Below are 7,032 nucleotides of genomic sequence, written 5' to 3'. Positions count from 1 at the left end.
ACTAGTCTCAGATATTAGCTAATGGCAGCACACGGAAGAGATCCTTGAGAAAAGGTAAATGTAGCAGATGTGCTCAACTTCCATTTCAGAGTTTTACCCAGAAATACTTTCCAAAATGTGACACAGGGAAATGGTGCTCAAACAGAAACTAGAAATCTCACTGATTGGAGAAAATAGAAATCAGAGTTTGGGGCTGCTGAAGTGTTGGAATTTGTGGAACAGTGTACTGGGGACAAGGGATCTGTGCAGAGAAGGAGTGTGAGAAATCTGCATAAAGTTCCACTTGAGTATTTAACCAATACTAATATGTGCATGTGGTAAAACACTGCAATATTTGGCAGAGAACAGCTATTGAAGGTCTGTGAGCCAAAAAAACAATGCAGAAATTACACAGCGCTGGGAGACATTGGTGTCCATACCATCCATAAGAGAGAAACCTTTCCGAACTTAACAAACACTCAGTCGATTCCACAGGAAGGTCAAAGTTTAACAGTAAATCTATTTTAAACTTACTCTAACAAAGCTCAAAACAAAGCTTCAACAGAGTAAAACTGTACAACTCAATAACCGTTAAAGAAAGAAAACAAAATTCAGACTCTGAAAGTAGAAAATTTCTAAAACACGTAAACATTCCCTCACCCGATCTGCCAAAAAAGGAAAAGACGAACCATTACTATGAGAAAAGTCAGTCAGTGGAATACCTCTAGAGATCCACATTTGTTGGAATTAGTGGACAAGAACTTTAAAACAGCTATTATGAAAATGTTCAGTACTTGAGTTAAAAAGTGTATGCAATGAATGACAGGTGGAGAAAATCAACAGAAAAATTAAAAATATAAAAGAGTACCAAATAGACATTCAAGAAATGAAAATTTTTCTGTATAGCTCAACAGAAGATAGATACTAGAGAAGAAAAAATTCAGTAGACTTAAAGGCATATTAGGAGAAATAAACTAAAGCATAGAAAGAAAAAAGAACTAGGAAAAAGAAACGTGTTAGCGACTTGTGGGAAAAATTCATGTTGTCTAATTTATATGTAATTGAAGAAACAGAAGACAGAAGAGGGATGTTCTAAATCTGAGAAAATATAAAACTCATCAATGCAAGATAAACTTACCTAAAGACAAGGGGAAAATAGCAAAAGCAGCCAAAGAACAAGAGAAGCAGTATAAATAGGAAAATAATGAAACTGTTGCTAACTTCTTATTAGATAAATGTAAGTCAGAAGACAATGGAATCATATTTTTAAACAGCCAAAGAGAAAAAAGCCACATAGAAGTCTAATTCTATGGGTTATATCCTTTAAAAATGATGGTGAGAGGGCCGGCCCCATGGCCGAGTGCTTTAGTTCGCACGCTCCTCTTCAGCGGCCCAGGGTTTCGCTGGTTCGGACCCTGGGCGCGGACATGACACCGCTCGTCAGGCCATGCTGACGCGGCATCCCACATGCCACGACTAGAATGACCCACAACTAAAAAACACATACAACTATGTACTGGGGTGATTTGGGGAGAAAAAGCAAAAAAAAAAAAAAAAAAAAGAAGATGGGCAACAGTTGTTAGCTCAGGTGCCAATATTTAAAAATAAAAAAATTTAAAAATGATGGTGAAACAAAGACTTTTTCATATAAGCAAAAGCTGAGAAAATTTGTTACAAGCACAACTTCATTAGGGAAATATTAAAGGAGGTCCCTCAGGGTGAGTGAAAATTGTATCAGAAGGAATCCCAGATCTACATGAAAGAATGGAGTACAAGAAACTGTAAAGACTTAGGTAAATAAAAAAGATTTACTTAAAAAAATTAACCACCAATATAACAGCAATGTATTTTGGATTTAAAACTTGTGTAAAATAAACATACATGACAATATCGCAAAGGACTGGATGGTGGCAAATGAAATTACATTTTTGTAAGCCCTCATATTATATGTGAATTTTTAAATATTATTTCAAGTATATTTTAATCCTTACAGCAACAACAAAAATTATAACAAAAGGGTATTCCTAAGGAGTCAATAGAGGAGATAAGTACTGAATACCAGACAATACTTGACTAATCAAAAGAAGGCAAAAAAGGAAGGAAAAAGAGAAATGAAGAGAAGGAACAAATAGAGAAAATATAACAGATGGTAGACTTGAAATCAACCATATCAATAGTTACATTAAGCGCTAATTGACAAAATTTTCCAATTAAAAGCACTAATTGTTAGACTAAATGAACACAATCAAGACCCAAATATATTCTGTTTACAAGAGAAGAAATTTAAATTTAAATTTAAGGATATAGGCTAGAAGTAAAAGGATGAAAAAATATATTCTATGTGAACACTAATCATAAGAAAACTGAAGTGAATATGTTATGATCAGAAAAAGCAAACTTCGAGACAATGCATTTTATCAGCAAAAGAGAAGAATATTTATTAAGGATTAAACTTATAATTCATCAAGAAGATATAGCAACCCTAAGTTTGTATGTACCTACTAAAAGAGCTTCAGAACACATAAAAACAGAAACTGACAGAACCTAGGGACAAATTCACACTCAGGTTTGGATACTTAACATTGCTGTAACAGAAATGGATAAAGCAAGGTGACAAAAAATCAACAAAGACAGATTTAAACCACCAACGTGATAGATCATCAACCAACTTGAACCGATTGACATTTATACGAGTCCAATCAATATTAACAAAATATACACTTTTTCAAATGCACTTTATATGTTCCATGAAATAGATCATATTATATGCCACACAACGGTTCAATAAATTTTAAAGGGTTTAATTCATCAAAGTTCTCTGATCAAAATAGAATTACATTAGAAATCAATATCAGAACAATATTTGAAAACTTCCTCAAAATTTAGAAATTAAACTACAGATTTCTAACATTCCTAAATTATCTTTGGGTCAATGAAGAAATCAGAAATAAAATTAGATAATAATATGAATGAAAAAAGATATATCAAAATCTGTGAAATGCAGCAAAAGCAGTGCTTAGAGAAAAACTTATTGCTTGAAGTGACTATATTAAAAAATTAAATGCAATATAAGTAGAAACAACAACAAAAGCAAAGATGAATATAATCATGTAAAATGCAGAAACAATGGGGAAAATAAAGAATTAGCATTTTAAAAATATGAAAGCTTAGATTGACTATCTTACTACTGACCACGAAAAAAATAGAAAACAAGTAGAGTCAGAGAAAGTATACCACTAAATATTCCATTCTACCGTTACTAAAAGGAAATAAGGGAGTATATACACAATTTTTTTTTCAAAGATTGGCACCTGAGCTAACAACTTGCCAATTTTTTTTTTTTTTGCTTTATCTCCCTAAATCCCCCCAATAGATAATTGTATACTTTTAGTTGTGGGTCCTTCTAGTTGTGGCATGTGGGATGCCACCTCAGCATGGCCTGATGAGTGGCACCATGTCTGCAGCCAGGATCTGAACCGGCGAAACCCTGGGCCGCCAAAGTGGAACTCGAGAACTTGACCACTTGGCCACTGGGCTAGCCCCAATATATAAACAATTTTATACAAATACATTTTATAATTTTGATCACATGAGGACACTGGAAAAATGAAATATCTGAATAGCCTTATTTCTATTAAAGAAACTAGATTTGTATTTGTGTTTCCCACAAAGACAAGTCCAGGCCCAGATATTTAAGAAATAAATAATATCAATTCTAAATAAATTCTTTCAGAAAATAAAGAAGAAAAGGAACACTTTTCACCTCAGCATAATCGTGCTAAGAAAATCAGGCAAGAACATTACAAGAATAAAAAAAATTACATACAAAATCTCTCATGAAAATTCATGTGAAAATGCTTAACAAATATTAGCAACTTGAATATAGCTATACCTGTATAAAGGAAGATACACCATGGCCAATTTGTGTTACTTCCAGGAATGCTAGTTCAACATTTGAAAATCAATCACCAGAATAAAGAATAAAATCCATATGATCATCTCAATAAACACAGAAAAATTGTTTGATAAAAATTAACACCTATTCATAATAAAAGCATTCAGAAAACTAGGAATAAGAGGGCACTTCCTTATTCAGATAAAAAGCATCTTCAAAAATCCTACGGCCAACAAAATATTTAATGATGAAAGATTGAATGATTTTTTTTCCCCTAAGATTAGGAACAAGGCAAATACTCTTCTTACCAGTTCTTTCAACATTGTGCTGTAGAACCTGACCATGAAGAAAACAATTAAAGACATCTTCAAAGGGGGAAGTAAGATTGTTTTAATTTACACACAACGTGAATGCGAGAAGTCCTAATACATCTACAGAAAATATACTAAAGCTAATATATTTAGCAAGTTCACAGCATAAAAAATATACATATAAAACATTGCTGAGAGAAATGAAAGAATATCTAAATAAATTAATTGAATTGATTGGTAGGATTTATTAAATGAATTGTTTAGAACACAGTATAATTAAGAGGTCAGTTATCCCCAAACTGATCTATAGATAAAATGACACCCCAATCCAAGTCCCACAGGTTTTTAATTTGTTTTTGTAATTTATTTTTTAATTTGTTTTTAATTTGTTTTGTAAAATTGACAAGGTAAATCTAAAATTTATATAGAAATGCAGAGGTCCTTGAATAGGCAAGTGTTCTTTAAAAAGAAAAAAATTTGGAGGACATATAGTACCTGATTCTAACTTATTATAAAGTAAAATTATTCAAACCAGTGTGACATATGACTAGACAATTAGGCCAATAAAACAGAATAGAGTCCTGAAATAAGTCCACTCATACATGGTTTATTTATTTTCAGCAAAGGCATCAAAGAAATGTAATGGGTGAAAGCAAGTCTTTTCAACCAACGGTCCTGGAGCAATTCAATATCTATTTGAAGAAATATGAACCTTGACTCCCGTCTCATACCATATACAAGCATTAATGCAAGATGGATAATATACCTAAGTATAAAAGAAAAATAATAAGCTTCTAAACCAAAACACTTGAGAAAGTCCTCATGACTTGGGGAAAGAGGGTAAATATTTCTTAGGAAGCAAAAAACAACAATTAAGAAATGGATAAATTTCACTTCTGCCCTTTGAGGATACAATTAAGAAAAAATGAAAAAGCAAGTCAGAGACTGAGAGAAAATATTCTCAAAACATATATATGACAAAAACTTTTGTCTATCAAATACCAATAACTCTTGCAACTTAATAGTAAGTAGACAACCACTCAGTTGAAAAAAATAGGCAAAATATTTAGATACTTCAAAAAGGCAGCCATGCAGGGTTAATCTTCCTCAAGCAAAAAAAAGAGCAAGATTAGCAGCCAGCCCTGTGGCATAGCAGTTAAGTTCGCACACTCCACGTCAGCAGCCCAGAATTTGCAGGTTTGGATCCTGGGCACAGATCTAGCACCACTCGTCAGGCCATGCTGTGGCAGCCTCCCACATAAAATGGAGGAAGATTGACACAGATGTTAGCTCAGTGACAATCTACCTCAGGTTAAAAGAGGACGATTGGCAATAGATGTTAGCTCAGGGCCAATCTTCTTCACCAAAAAAAATAAGAGGAGCTATAAAAATGGCAGCTAAGCATATTTTCATATGTGCTCAACCTCATTAGTCATCAGGGAAGTGCAAATTAAAACCATATGGAGACATAATAAAACACCCTGTAGAATGGCTTAAATTAAAAGGTTGACCATAGCAAGTATTGGAGGGGATGTGGAAGCACTGAAAGGGGTGGAAATTTATTTATTCATTTATTTATTTATTTATTTAATTTAAACAGAGCTCACCCTCCCTATGCCAGCAACTACTGAGCACCGGCAGACCTCTGGGTCTGGCTTCTGGAAGCTAAACAGGAGGGAAAGAAAGAAACCCTTCAAGAACTCCTCCCTGGTGATTGGCTGGGGATAGAGAAGCCCACAGGCAGCTAATCCTAGCCCTGCAGGGATGGGTGGTGGAGGGGGTCCCCTTGTTGCTTGTCCGAACACCCGGGAGGGTGATGCCAGGCCTCCTCTCAGTCCTCTTAGAAACCAGTGGAAATTTAAAATGATATACCAGTGAAAATGGAATATGGTACAATCACTTTGGAAAACACTTTGTTTCTGATTAATTTAAATATATGCTTATCATTTAAGCCAGCCATTCCATGCCTAGGTTTTTACCCAAAAGAAATGAAAATGTATCAACATGAATTGTACATGAATATGCAACTTGTACATATTAATAGCACATATATTAGCACATATATATATTAGCATATATATAGTAGCCCAAAAATGGGAAAAAAGCCCCACATACAGTAGAATGGAAAAAGAAATTCTGTATTAGTCCAATCAACAACACCAGACAATAGTGACAACTAGTCAATTATTACAATATGTAAAAATAGGATGATCTTGCACACACACTATTGGGTGAAAGAAGACATATACTTCTTTCTGATACAAACTGTATGGTTACACTTAATAAAGTCCAAACTCTCTATGGTGTGAGAACTCAAAATGGAGGTTACCCTTTAGGGAGGCGGTTGGTAAAGAGACATGATCACACTTGTGGAGTTCCAGTGATGTTCTGCTTCTTGATTCAGGGCCTGGTCAGAGGGCTTTCTTCATTTCGTAAAAATTCATTATGCTGTGAACCTATGATTTGTGCTTTTTTTCTGCATCTGTTTTATATTTTTAAAAATTGCACTGAAACGTGGGATTTCAGAAAGGGCTATAGAACCTTGAGGTAAATCTGGAATTTAGCCTGGCTTTTGAAAGTTGATTAGAATTGCGTTATCTCTATTATTTTTATGCTAATGGCCATAATTTTGTATACAACATCTAATACAATGCTTGGAAAATAGTAGGCTACAGTGAATTGCATTCATTATTGTCTCAATAATGAAACTCTGAGTGAGTAAGTGAGTGAGTGAGTACTATATATAAAACAAAGTGTAATATTTATGATTAGTTGCACAAAAATGAAAACATAATGGGAATAAAAGCACTCTGGGGTGATCAGAACAATATATTTTTCTTAATGTGA

The sequence above is a fragment of the Equus przewalskii genome, chromosome 13, assembly GCF_037783145.1.
Source record: "Equus przewalskii isolate Varuska chromosome 13, EquPr2, whole genome shotgun sequence".
NCBI lineage: Eukaryota > Metazoa > Chordata > Mammalia > Perissodactyla > Equidae > Equus > Equus przewalskii.
This window is presented reverse-complemented; position numbering follows the sequence as displayed.